Genomic DNA, 13,698 nt, shown 5'->3' on the forward strand with positions numbered 1-13,698 from the left:
AACTTAAGGAAATAAAAATAAAGAAAATTAAATGTAATGGGGTGACATTTGAGCAATAAGAGTACAAAGGTTTCAGGTGAACATTTCTAGAGCATCTGAACTGTTGATTGTGCTGTGTGCCCCTCTAAAATGTTTTCAGTGTTAAAAAGAAAAAGGAAAACATTCCACAAGATATCTTACATCCTTTATATGTACCTTGTCTTCTAGAACCAGTATGTGTTTTATCGCAGTGAAAAGTGGCGTTCTGTCCTATGCTCAATAGTCGCCCGTGGCCCGTGGTTACCGTGTTGGGCAACTTGGGAGGACTCCTTCTCAACTCTCAGAATCTCACCCTGTCCTGGAGATGCCTGCGTGGCCCAGGCTGGGCCCAGGAGGAGACAGCTGGTTGAGATGCCCTTGACTTTACTCAGAATCCACCCTTGACTAAGTACTATTGTCACTATCTTAAAACACTTCGATTAAGTGCTGCTACAATATTTGTGTTGTGCTTGAAAATATATACTAGTTTCCTTAAATATCTCTAAAAGCACCTTTATTTCAACCTTACTTTTTCTGTCAACATTCTCTCTCATAAACATTAATGGGAGTTGTTGTTGCTTTTAGAAACTAATGGAAATAGTATCTGGGAAACCTTCTACAGCTTAAAATCAGTCATTAAAACTCACAGTAGGGTAAGGAATTAGAACTACCTGTTCTTAACATGTAAATAACCAGAATGTATCCCAAAGATGAAAATGGTAAAACTTAGTTTATGTCTACTGTAATACATTACTCAGATGCCACTGGGCATTCATGTTAAGAACTAATTTTAACAACCACAACAGAGACCACGTCTGAACTGCCCATGTGACTTCTTCACAGTAAGTGAACTAACGTCGATATGGTTCAGTGATGACGTATCGACACTTCAGAACCCTGAAATAACTTTATTCCGCATTCACGCACTATGTACCCATATGTAAAAAAATTAAATGTCATATAAAATTGAAACCAACCAACCAACCAACAAACAAACAAAAATCTCAACCTCAAGCGTGTTTCAGGTTCCTTGTTGACCTTTCTCGGAAAAGGGGAACTATCATTTTCCTGCTGAGCTTTGTCCTGCTCATTGCGGCTTCCTCCGTGGTGAAGGGTGTTTCACAGACTGACAGATGTCTCAACTGCTTCGCAAACCACTGATCACCTGCCCCAGACACATCCACCACCCAGACACCGGGTTCAGATGGGGAAGTCGATTATTTTCTCAAGAAAAAAAAAGAGAGAGAGATTTTTATTTCTTAGAATAGTTTCAGGTCCAAAGAAAAATTGAATGGCCAGTACAGAAGTTTCCCCATAACCCGCTGGCCCGACACACACACAGCCTCCCCCATTGTCAACATGCTGGCGCCAGGCTGAGGCATTTCTCACAACTGATGGCATCACATCGACACATGATCATCACCCAACGTCCGTGACTTACCTTAGGGCTCACCTGTGGTGTTGTACATTCTGTGAGTTTAGACAAACACATAATGACAGGAATCCATAGTATCACGCAGAGTAGTTTCACAGCCCTAAAAATCCTGTGTTCCACCCATTCCTCCATCCCTCCCCACCCCCAAGCCTGACAACCACTGACCTTCTCATTGTCTCTGTACTTATGCCTTTTCTAGAACGCCATAGAAGTTGGAATCATATGGTATGTAGCCTTCCTAGATTGGCTTCTTTCACCACGTCACAAGTATTTCAGGTGCTTCCACAACTTTTCACGGCTTGATAGCCTGTTTTGTTTTATTTTTTTAGCACTGAAGAATAGCCTGTGTCTGGATGAACCATGCTTTAGCCATTCACCGACTGAAGACGCCTGAATTGCTTCCATATTTCGGCCATTGTGAACACAGATGCTACTAATAAACACCTGCATGCAGGTTTTTTAGTGGACAAACTGTTTTCAACTTGTTTGGGTAAATACCGAGGAGCACAACTGTTGGATACAATGGTAAGACTGTGTTTCGTTCTGTAAGAAACCACCCAACAGCCTTCCAAAGTGGCTGCACCGTGTTGCATTCCCACCGACGATGACCGAGGGTCCCTGCTGCTCCACGTCCTCGTCGGAGTTCCGTGTTGTCACCGTTTGGCCTGTTAGTCACCCTAATGAGTCTATCTATTGTCAAAGCTTGGTTAAGATGTCCAGAGAGGTGCAGAGCCCTGGCCGGGAAGTCAGGTGGGGTGAGATCCTCCCCTGATCCTGCTGCCCATGATGTCAGTGACCCTGGGTGAGTCACTTCCCCTATAAACTTCACAAAAGCGAGGCTATGAATCCCCTTTCTTCAGAAGCCAATTGAGCAACAGTTGTCAGTTGCCTTTCGTGTGTTTGGTGTTTGGGACACAGGCGTACACAGCGCAGGTCCAGTCCTCACCCTCAACGGAGTCCCCATCTGATGAGGGAACAGGTCCAAACAGCTCATCATATGTTATGTATCTACCGTCGTGGGTGTAAGAGATGGTAGCACGAGCTTCTGTAACAAGGGAATCCTAAATACCAGTGTGTTAACGTGAGAGGAGTTTGTTACTCACTCATATGTGAATGACCAAGGTGGGTTTTTCTGGGTAGAATTTGAATTTTCTCTTTAGAAAGATCCGGGAGCACCAGCTTCTTCTATCTGTGGCCCCACCATCCTCTTGGGCAATAATATCCTCTGCTCTCAACCGGCAGAAAGAGAGAGAGAAAGAGAGAGAATATATTTCCACTTGTAAAAGTCGCTGGCCCAGAAGGGACATGCATTATTTCTGCTCAAATTTCTTGGCTACAAGTAGTTCTTAGGGTCCCATGTGGATGCAAAGAGAACTAGGAAATAAAGACCCCAGTGGATAGCCACCTCCCAGAGACACTATTCCGCTGTGAAAGGGGAAACTCACACTTTCCTGGTGATCAGCCAGACATCTCTGTCTAATGTGAAAAGTAATCTGAAGAAAAATCACACACAAGCGTGGAAGACAGAGAAGTGTGTTATTGGAACCCGTCCAGCGAAGCATCGGCTGGTCTGGGGTGACTGACAGCTCCGTATGTAACACAATGGAGTTCTGAGTAACGTCAAACGGACACCATCCCACATTTCCTCCGGAAACCCGCATGAGTCTCGGCTAACCTGAAGACCATGGTCACAAGTGGTGAGAAGAAGAGAGGTAGCTGTGTGAAAGGGGGCTGCCTCTTCCTCCCCCATTCCCTCGATTCTAGACTTTGTGAAGGGCTTCACATGGCCCATTCCCTTCCCCCTTTTCTCTGAGTACAATGAGCAGAACTCAAGTCTGGGCAACCTCTGGGCAGATGTCTAGTCCAAAATCGCCAGCTATAGCTTTGCTGCTGTAGATGCTATGGATAACTTGGACATTTTCCACTGAAATCTCTATTCCAGAGCTCAAGACTTCCATAACAATAAATAATAATATAAGAATAACACTGGCAGGTTGGCTCAGCGGTAGTGCATCGGCCCGGCATGTGGATGTCCTGGGTTCGGTTCCCGGCGAGGGCACACAGGTGAAGCGCCCATCTGCTTCTCCACCCTTCCCCCTCTCCTTTCTCTCTATCTCTTTCTTCCCCTCCCGCAGCCAAGGCTCCATTGGAACAAAGTTTGCCCAGGCGCTGAGAATGGCTCCATGACCTCTGCCTCAAGCGCTAGAATGGCTCTGGTTGCAAAGGAGCAACAGCCCAGATGGGCAGAGCATCGCCCCCTGGTGGGTTTGCCAAGTGGATCTCAGTCGGGCACATGTGGGAGTCTATCTGCCTCCCGCTTCTCACTTCAGAAAAATACAAATAATAATAGTAATAATAATAATAAATAAATAAATAAATAAATTACTTTATACTTCAGTCAGAATCTGTACTTGATTAAGTCTACAGGCTCCTGGTTTAAACCCGAGGTAGGAAAGCCTAATGCTTGGGCAGACAACGCCTTCCGTTCATAGTCTCTGCTTCCCCTCAATCACCAAGGGCCCTTGGCACTGATCCAACCAGGACCTGGGTCTAGGGGAGAGAACTGGATTCCCGGATCTCAGCCCCCACACAGCAGTTCCTCCCCATCATGCCCGGAGTTGCCCCGGGGAAAGCCAGGAGCAAAGAGCAGGCACCAGGCTGTGCAGACAGACAGCTGGACAGGAAGTGGCCATCTCAGACTCAGTTCCAACCATCCTGTGGTTTGTCACTGTGTGTTTCACAGGAAGGTCGCCCACTAGGTCTGGCTTCTCCTTCCCTTGACTGGAGGTCTGGGAGGAGACCGTGCCTCTTACCCTTTGTCACTCACACTCATGCCCGGCCCAGTTGAACGTTATCTCAGATCGACCGACCCTGACACCAAACCCAGGATGGCAATGCTGGCCCTGGAGCATGGAGAGGAATTCTGAGCGCTGGCTCAGGAGTTGGGCACAAATGATGTAGTAATGCTGGCTCTGTCCCATGTGGAACACGGGAGCTTAGTCAAGTCACCTCCCAGGGGACTTAAATCGATGTGATCAGGTGACTTTCTTGTTTTCTCTCAAACAGCACATGTATATGGGGTGCCTGGGTCTGTGCCAAATATTGGGAAAATACAAATCAACGGAGCTCACAGATTTATGAGGAAAACACATGAAACTGTTCAAAAACTTATATAACTGCAGTGGGGAGAGGTAGCCTGGAGGGACACTGGATTCTTTTAAAACAAATCAACTTAATGAACTAAATAAAATAGAAATAGATTCAGAGATACAGAGAACAGACTGACAGCTGTCAGAGGGGAGAGGGTTTGAGGGCTGAGTGAAAGAAAAAGTGAAGGGATTAAGAGAACTTCATAAACGCAGACAACAGTGTGGAGGTTACCAGAGGGAAGGGGGTGGGGGAGGCAGGAGAGGGCAGAGCGGGAGAGATGGTGAGGGAGGGAGACTTGACTTGGGGTGATGAACACACAATACCACATACAGGTGATGTTTAATAGAGCTGTACACCTGAAACCTATATAACTTTATTAACCGATGTCACCCCAATAAGTTCAAATTAAAAAGAACAAACAACCTCAACGTATCAGCAGGTTATCACAACGGAATGTCCACTTCTCTCCCACGTCGCACTTCAGTATGGGGGTCCCAGGCGGACATTGGAGTTTTTCCGTGGGGTGACGAGTGCCTCCAGGATTCTGCTAAATTCTGGCTCCAATGTCCCCTAAGACCTGGGAACATTCAGCCACCAGAGAGGGGGAGGAGAAAGAGAGAGGGAACATGATAATCAATTTCTTTTAAGAAAAAATAAAAACTCAATGTGACACACACATCACGTCTGCCCACGTTCCGAGATGTGAGAATCAGCCACGAGCCCACAGAGGGGTGCAAGAGAAGCAGGTGATCAAGTCGGTGGGGCAGCTGTCACCAGTGGTGTCCCTACACAACAGAGGAGAAACCGTGGGAGGCTGGTGCGCGGCACACCGTAGCTGCACCCGCAGTGAGTGCTCTAAGGAAAAAATGGCTATGACCCTATGTGGAAAGGGAACTTGACCTTGAGTGCAGACCTCAGGGAAGGCCACCCCGATCATGCTGAGCTTTTAATCAGGACTCTGAGGACTGATGGGCGGTCCCCATGGGGAAGCAGACAGAGCAGAGGACACAGCTTCGATGGAAAGCCGGGATGTCAGGAAATAATCTCCCCACTTCTAAGAGGCTGGACAGCTGCCCACAAGCTGGGGATGGGAGAACGGTGAGCAGAGCTCCAATAGAGACTGGCGGTGTAGGACTTTCTAAATGTCCAGGGAGCCCTGGCCGGGTAGCTCTATCGGTTACAGCGTCATCAGGAAAACGCCAAGGTTGCCGGTTTGATCCCCGGTCAGGGTACATAGTTGAATCTGTGACATCTTAGGACAAGTGGTGCAGGCCACCAGCCATGAAAACTGAGTACATCCAGTACATGGCTAGGAGGCAAAAGATAAACAACCGTTAGAAATGTAGCAATATTTTCCACAGAACTCTATGTACCCAGATCAAGGAAGCCCCTACCCTAGAGACTTAGCCAAGAATGAGGTCAGCTAACTGCACCCCTCCCGCCCTTGTAAACGCTGCTTGCTTGCTCAGCCTAGATAGCCACCCTATAAAAAGGAGCCATTTTAGAAGCTTGGGGCTGCAGTGTTCCCTTGCGTGGGTTGCCTGCAGTCCCTGCGCAGGTTTGCAATAAAACTTATAAAATTCACTTTGGGTTTGCTGTAGTCTGTCTCCTGGGATGTAACAGAATCAACCCATGAGTGCATAAATGGAACAGCAAAATAAATCTCTCTCTCTCTCTCTCTCTCAAATCAATCAATAATAAATAAATAAATAGCCATGTAAAATTCTGGGCTTCTCACCTTTGCAAGTGGGCAAAGGTAACATCCTTATACACAGTTGCCTCTCTTCTTCTGATCAAAGCTTCCATCGCTCTGAGAGAGAAGTGGGTTTTTGTCACAGTGGAAGGAAGACAGCTGAACTAGGAAAACACTTCTTTTTTTTCTTCTAGGTTTTATTTATTCATTTTAGAGGTGAGAGAGAGAGAGAAGGGGGAGGAGCAGGAAGCATCAACTCCCAAATGTGCTTTGACCAGGCAAGCCCAGGATTTTGAATCGGTGACCTCAGTGTTCCAGGCTGACGCTTTATCCACTGTGCCACCGCAGGCCAGGCTAGGAAGACACTTCAAATAAAGGTTGGCAGGCAGAGGGCCTTAACCTTGGGTAACCAATAAATAACACCCCTTAAATGAGAGCCATCATCTCTCCTCCTCCGAAGAAGAGGCCAGGGCATGTGCGTGGCAAAATCATAAAGGGTTGTTTCCGTATTCATTCCCATCTTCACCTCGTTCTAGCCAAGGTCACCTCCTCGGGAAGCCTCTCTCCACAGCCACCTTATTTAACCATGACACATCACCTCTCTCGTCTTACTTGTCTTTCTATTATCTTCAGGGCACCTGTCATAGTCCCTAATTCTGGGTTTTCTCGTCCCCTAAGCTTTTGTTTGTTGCGTGTCCCCAAGGATATAAGCTCCAGGAGGGAAAGGACTGTGCTGACTCGTGCTGTGTCCTGACCTCTTAGAACACGGTACTGAGTGACTCAGCGACCCAAGGGCCCTCGGAGGCTCTTCTGAAGGGTCATGGCTACCAAAGCAAGGTTGGAGGGCATTCCAACCAAATAGTCCTTTGCAGTGTTACTATTGATGGTGTTATCAGATCTTTCTTTTTTAATTTTTTAAAATTGATTTGAGAGAGAGAGAAAGGGGGAGAGAGAAAGTGAGCCAAGAATATCGATCTGTTCCTGTTTGTGGCCTGAGCAGGGATCGAACCCACAACCTGTGCACTTTGGGTTAGACGAAACTTTAACCAACTGAACCATCTGGCCGGGGTTACCAGATCTCCTTTTTTAAAAAAAAAATAATAATTAGACATGGAGTTCCTTACCAAAGCTTCTTTTGTACAAGCACGTCTTGTTAAAGGACTTAAATACATCCTGAAAAGGTTTGGGGGAAAAAAAAACCAAGATTTGGAATTTTATTCCCAAGATAATGAGGAAGGTTTTAAACATAAGCCTGGCATAAGCCCATTTTTTTGTGTAGAATGTATCTGCATGACCACCTTGTGGAGACAGAGTTGGAAGGAACAATAACAACTAACATGTCCTGAGCGCCTATGACATACCAGACACGATTCTGAGTCCTCCATGTGGACAGTGGCCTTCATTCTCACAATGACTCTGGGAAGGCATCTTCTTTATTGGACCCATTTGATAGGTGAGAACACTGAGGCTGGCAGGGGGAGGTTAACTAATCATGAGTGTTGTGTCTCGAGTAAAATGTGGAGCTGGATTTCCACCTGGGAAGACCTTATGTTCTCACCTGTTATTGCTATATTGTATTTAGTATTAATAGAACACACTAAAGGGAATAAACACAGCATGGTTGGATCAGCTCAGGAGCTCAGGCCTTGCAGGACAGAGATTCATGGCCCAGAACTGTAGAGGTTTGAATAAATAAACTGGGAAGTTGGCTGAAAAATGCTGATGGGAGTTTGGTTCCCAGAAATGTCTGACTAGGTGTTTTTATTTTTAGATTAAACTTCCCAATGTAAAAAAAAAATTAAATATAGAAGCTCTGTTTCTAGGCCTCAAAAGCTTCCAAGGCAGATGAACTGCATGGTTTTTAAGGTTTAAAAGGGAAAGGAAACTGAGAGCAAAGAATTTAGCACTTGGGGGTTGTTCTGCATGCACAGTTTGCTGGCTTGGAAAGTACAGGCAGTAGATGACAGACCAGAAGAGCTGAGCAGAGCTTGTGGAAGTCCCATGAAGCAACCATTTCAAATTGAGAGCATCAACCGGAGGGGTCCAGCCCAGAGAAAGCTCCCCATAAACACCCCAGGCTTCAGGCTGGGTTCCTCAAAGGGCCACATACTGTGATAAAAGTGACCTGAGCATTGGCAAGACCCGGGGAAGGCAGAAACCCAGTGTTAAGTGAAGGTGACTATGCCCTGGCCAGATAGCTTGGGGGGTTAGAGCATCATCCTGAAGCACAGAGGCTGCCAGTTCAATCCCTGGTCAGGGTGCATACAGGGACAGATGGGTGTTTCTGTCTCTCTCATTCTCCCCCTTCCTCTCTCTAAACTCAATCAATAAATATATATATTTTTTAAAGTGAAGGTGACTGGTTTCTAATCTACCAGCCCACCAGAAGCAAAAATAAATGTTCCCTGGAAAAATAGAACCATATTAAGTGGCAACATATCTTTTAAAATGCTAATTTGGGGCACATGATCAAAAACAATAAGGCATCAAGAGATCAAAATTAGACAGTCCAAAGAAGCTAGAGGAAAATATATACTGGGAAGTAGGCTCAAAATGTATGTATATATACATGTATATATCTATATATCTATATAGATATAATAGAAATAGATTACACTCGACTTTGAATAACCATAATTATTATTACAAGTAACTAAATGGCAAAATGAGGAATTTCAATTAAAAAAGTAGAAAATATACACAAAAATAAACATTGTTGAATTAAAAAATAAGGCTGCTGAAATTATGAGCTCAACAGATGAGGTTAACAGTAAATCAGAGTCAACTGAACAGAGAAATAATGAACTGAAACATAGCAGAAAAGGACATGAGGCAAGGGTGGGATAAAGTGAAAAGATCTAATATATGTATAATCAGAGTCCAATTGAGAGGAGAGAGAGAGAGAGAGAGAGAGAGAGAGAGAGAGAGAGAGAGAATTACAGGATTGCATATCTTCTCACCATCTCCTCTAACACTAGCCTGGTCTGAAACACCATCACCTATCACCTGGATTACTGCAAGAGCCTCCTAATAACTTTCCTTACTTATAACCTCCTTCAGTCTCTTGTCAACAGAGCAACAGAATGACCCTGTTTGTTTGTTTTGTTCTTTTTTTTTAATTTTTAAAATGTATTCATTTTAGAGAGGAGAAAGAGAAGGGAAGAGGAGCAGGAAGCATCAACTCCCATATGCACCTTGACCAAGCAAGCCAGGGGTTTCAAACCAGCAACCTCAGCATTCCAGGTCAATGCTTTACCCACTGCACCACCACAGATCAGGCTGTTGTTTTTTTTTTAAGTGAGAAGCAGGAAGGCAGACTGAGAGACTCCTACATGAGCCCAGACTGGGATCCACCAGGAAAGCCCCCTCCCAGGCAATGTTCTGCCCATCTGGGGCCATTGCTCTATTGCTCAACAATCAAGCTACTTTAGTGCCCGAGGCAAGGCCATGGAGCCATCCTTAACACCTGGGGCCAACTTGCTCAAATCATTCAAGCCATGGCTGCGGGAGGATAAGAGAGAGAAAGCTAGAGAGAGAAGGGAGGGGGGGTGGAGAAGCAAATGCCTGCTTCTCCTGTATGCCCTGACCAGGAATCAAACCCAAGACATCCATAAGCCTGGCTGACACTCTGCCACTGAGCCAACCAGCCAGGGCCAGAGTGACCCTGTTAAATGTGAGAATTCCCTCTGAGAATTGGGGCCACACCTGGCAGGTAGAAGAAGGTGAATGTAGGCATGACCACCAATGCACTAGGAATGCCACTGCACCAGCCAAAGTCATTTCTAAAGTTTGGGCAGATCTAGATAAGAGGAAACAGCCAGCCAACATATGGCCAACCTTCTAGAAAACCATTCCCTTGAGAGCAAAGCTTTGTCAGAGGAAGAAGGCCGATGTTACAAGAGATGAAGCAGTGAATGAAAAGATGAAAAGGCAACAGGAAAGAGCCATTCAAGAAAGGGCCCATTCCTGCGGTCTATTTTATTATTCCTGTGAGGACGGGCAGAGGCCTCCATGGAGACGAGGGAGAGGAGAGCTATTCATCGGGATAAATGGTCCCTGTATACCCAGTTACAACGGAGGCTGAGAGAAACTGCAGGGGTGCACCCAGTCTGTTTTCCCTGAGAGAGAAGATCTGAGACACGTGCTAACAGCTCCTAGTTTCCAGCCCCCCTCCCCTCAGTGGAAAGACAAAGATGATGCCTACGTATCCACACTGCTGATGTCCAAGAGGTGGGATGGAAGGCCACTCACCTGAGAATGTTGGTTTCAGTTCCACATACACTGGTGCTTCTGTGAAAACCAGAATCTCTCATTCCTCAAAAATGTTAAAAATAGAACTACCACATGACCCAGCCATCCAACTTCTGGATATTTACCCAAAGGTGATGAAAACACCAATTTGAAAAGACATATGTGCACCTACGTTCATTGCAGCTTTATTCACAGTAGCCAAGCTACAGAAGCAACCTAAGGGTCCATCAGTGGATAAACTCCATAAAGAAGATGAAATCATGTCATCCTGCCATTTGCTACAAGGTGGGTGGGTGGAGGGCATTATGCTAAGTAGGTAAGGTAAGCCAGACAGAGAAAAACAACTACCATATAATTTCACTTATATGTAGAACCTAAACCAGTCAAACTCATTGAAACAGAAAGTTGAATAGTGGCTACCAGGTGCTAGGAGAAAAGGAATAGGAAATATTGTTTAAGGGTACAAAGTTGCAATCGATAGTTAAATAAATCCTGAAGATCTCATATACACTACAGTGATTATAGACAGCAATACTGTGTCATAAGCATTAAACTTGCTGAGAGATTTAATTCTTCTCACCACAAGAAACAATAATAATCATGTGACTCCAGAGATGTGTCAGCTAATGAGACAGATGTATCGAATCAATATGCTGTACACCTTACACTTACACAATACTACATGTCAAATATATCCCATGTTAAAAAGAAAATCTGGAATCTCTCTCCAAAGTACCACCAGTTCAATTCCACAGAGAACACATGCTCATAATTAAATACAATTTGGCAATTTGGCAATGAAATAAGTGAGAATTAGCCACTTTGTGGCATTCCTCTGCTCAGAAACATTTGAGGGTTTTCATCTCAGATAGACTTGCCAGGCTCTGAGCCTTCTGTCTCCCTCTTGGTTTACTGTTGTCATTGCAGCTCCTCCGACCCTCCCCCTCACCGACTGCTCTGACCACGCTGACGTCTGTGTCATGCCTTGAACACACCAACCACGCATCTGCCTCAGGACCCTTGCACCTGCCATTCTCTCGGCCTGGCATGTTCTTCCCCCCTCCCCACCTGGAGATGCCCTGGCTCACTCCTTCCATCCTTCAGTCTTGCTCCAATGTTCCCTTCTCATCCACCCTTCCCAGATCATCCTACCTAAAACTGCTCCACTCCTTCCACATTTTATATTATCTTTTACTGCTTTCTGCAACTTCTCAGCATGCACTGCTGACCTTGTTATATATTTTACTTACCAATATCCTTTGCTGTCTGTCTCCCCATAAGGTGCATAGATAATTTTTCCCCTGTGGTGTTTCCTATTGTGTCCCTGAACCTAGAAAAGCCCCGGGCATACCATAGATAGTCAATAAATACTTTTGAATGATAAGCTATAAATAGATCCATGCAGAATATACAAAGTATAAGGACGCACCTAGTGCGTTATTAAACACAATTCTAAAAACCAGATTTCTCTATTTGAATCGTGGCTCTGCCGCTTACAAACTCTGTAACTTTGAGCAAGTTAATAAATCTTGAGCCTCTGCTTCTTCCTCTGTGAAATAATACAAAAATGTAATGGCTTCTAGCTCTTAGAGCTCTTGTGAATATTCAATGAGTGAATATGTTTAAAAGTGCTCAGGCAGGGCCTGACACAGTAAGGGCTCGAACATCGATGTTTAATCTGAGTCTTATTATTATTGTTACTGTTATATTTATGTGCACAAAACAGCACTATCAGAGAATCAATGATCTTTTAAGAACATACAAAGTATCTACAAAAATTAACTTATTAATCTACCAAGGAGATCTCAAAATAGTCCACACATTTTTTCTACTATAAATCATATTCTCTGACTCCAAAAATGGTATCAAAAATAAAAAATTAGAAGATTGAAAGACAAGGCCAGTTAGTTGGAGTGTCATGCCAATATGCCAAGGTTGTGGATTGGATCCCCAGTGAGGGTACATACAAGAGTCAACCAATGACTGCGTAAATACAGGGGGTCCTCGGGTTATGACACAGTTCTGTTCCTCCGACAGTGACGTAACCCAAATTTTTGGTCTAAGTCAAAACACACCCGAGCCTCAGTCACTTACCTATCCTAACACAGTTGTAAAATCGTAATCTAGAATATAAAAACACAACTAAGCCATTGAAAAAGGAAAAAGACATAAATATACTGTACTGTAGTGTAGTAATAGAAAAAAATGAGTGTAAAAAAAATTCCTTCCCTTTATTCCTGTGGTTGGCTTGCACACTGGAAGGGGCAGTGCAAGGTGGGAGAGAGTGACCTACTGGGAGGAGGAAGCTGGAGAGGCAGGAGAACCTGCAGAAGGTGCTGGAGATACTGGGTCAGGTGAACCATGATCGCCTAAGAAACATACAGGAGATGCTGGAGATGACTCTACCTGGACTACAGGTGTTTCATCATGAGAAGCAGCTGATGTAGAATGTATAGGATCTGTTGCAGGCCTCTCTACCTTCTTAAAGAATTGTTCCAGGCTAGTCTGAAAGGTTGATGACTTCTTCTAACCAAAATAGTTCACCCACCGCATAGTCCGTAAGTATGACGCTAATAGCATAAGACAAAAAACACTCATGTATCAATTTTTAAAAATTATTTTGGGAGCATCGTAAATCCGAAATGTCATATGTCAATACTGTCATAAACTGAGAACTCCCATAAGTGGAACAACAAGTCAGTATTTCTCTCTCTCTCTCTCTTTTTCCCTTCATCTCTCTCTCTCTCTAGAATCGATAAAATAAAAAAAGTTAAAATTTTAAAACATACCTTTGAAACTCAAAACATTTCTGTCTGCCTCATGAGTTACAGAGTAAAATCACACAGATGTTACAGCATATTTAGAAGAGAATAAAGACAGTGGGTCATATTGAAACTTGTTGAATTCAATAAATGTCACACTGAGGGGGAAGTGTTTATGGTCTCAGACCATTTTTGAAAAGAAAAGATGAAGTTTGGAGAATTAATTGCTGCAAATGCAACTTTGGGAGCTAGAAGGGAAAAATAGTGTGTGTGTGTGTGTGTGTGTGTGTGTATCTGTCAGTGTGTGTGTGGTGTCTGCTTGCAGGTGGGGCTGGACATCTAATCAAGCATGTCAGATGAATATATTAATGACAATAATAGTTAGCATT

This window comes from Saccopteryx leptura, chromosome 3 (assembly GCF_036850995.1).
Source record: "Saccopteryx leptura isolate mSacLep1 chromosome 3, mSacLep1_pri_phased_curated, whole genome shotgun sequence".
In the NCBI taxonomy this organism is placed as follows: Eukaryota; Metazoa; Chordata; class Mammalia; order Chiroptera; family Emballonuridae; genus Saccopteryx; species Saccopteryx leptura.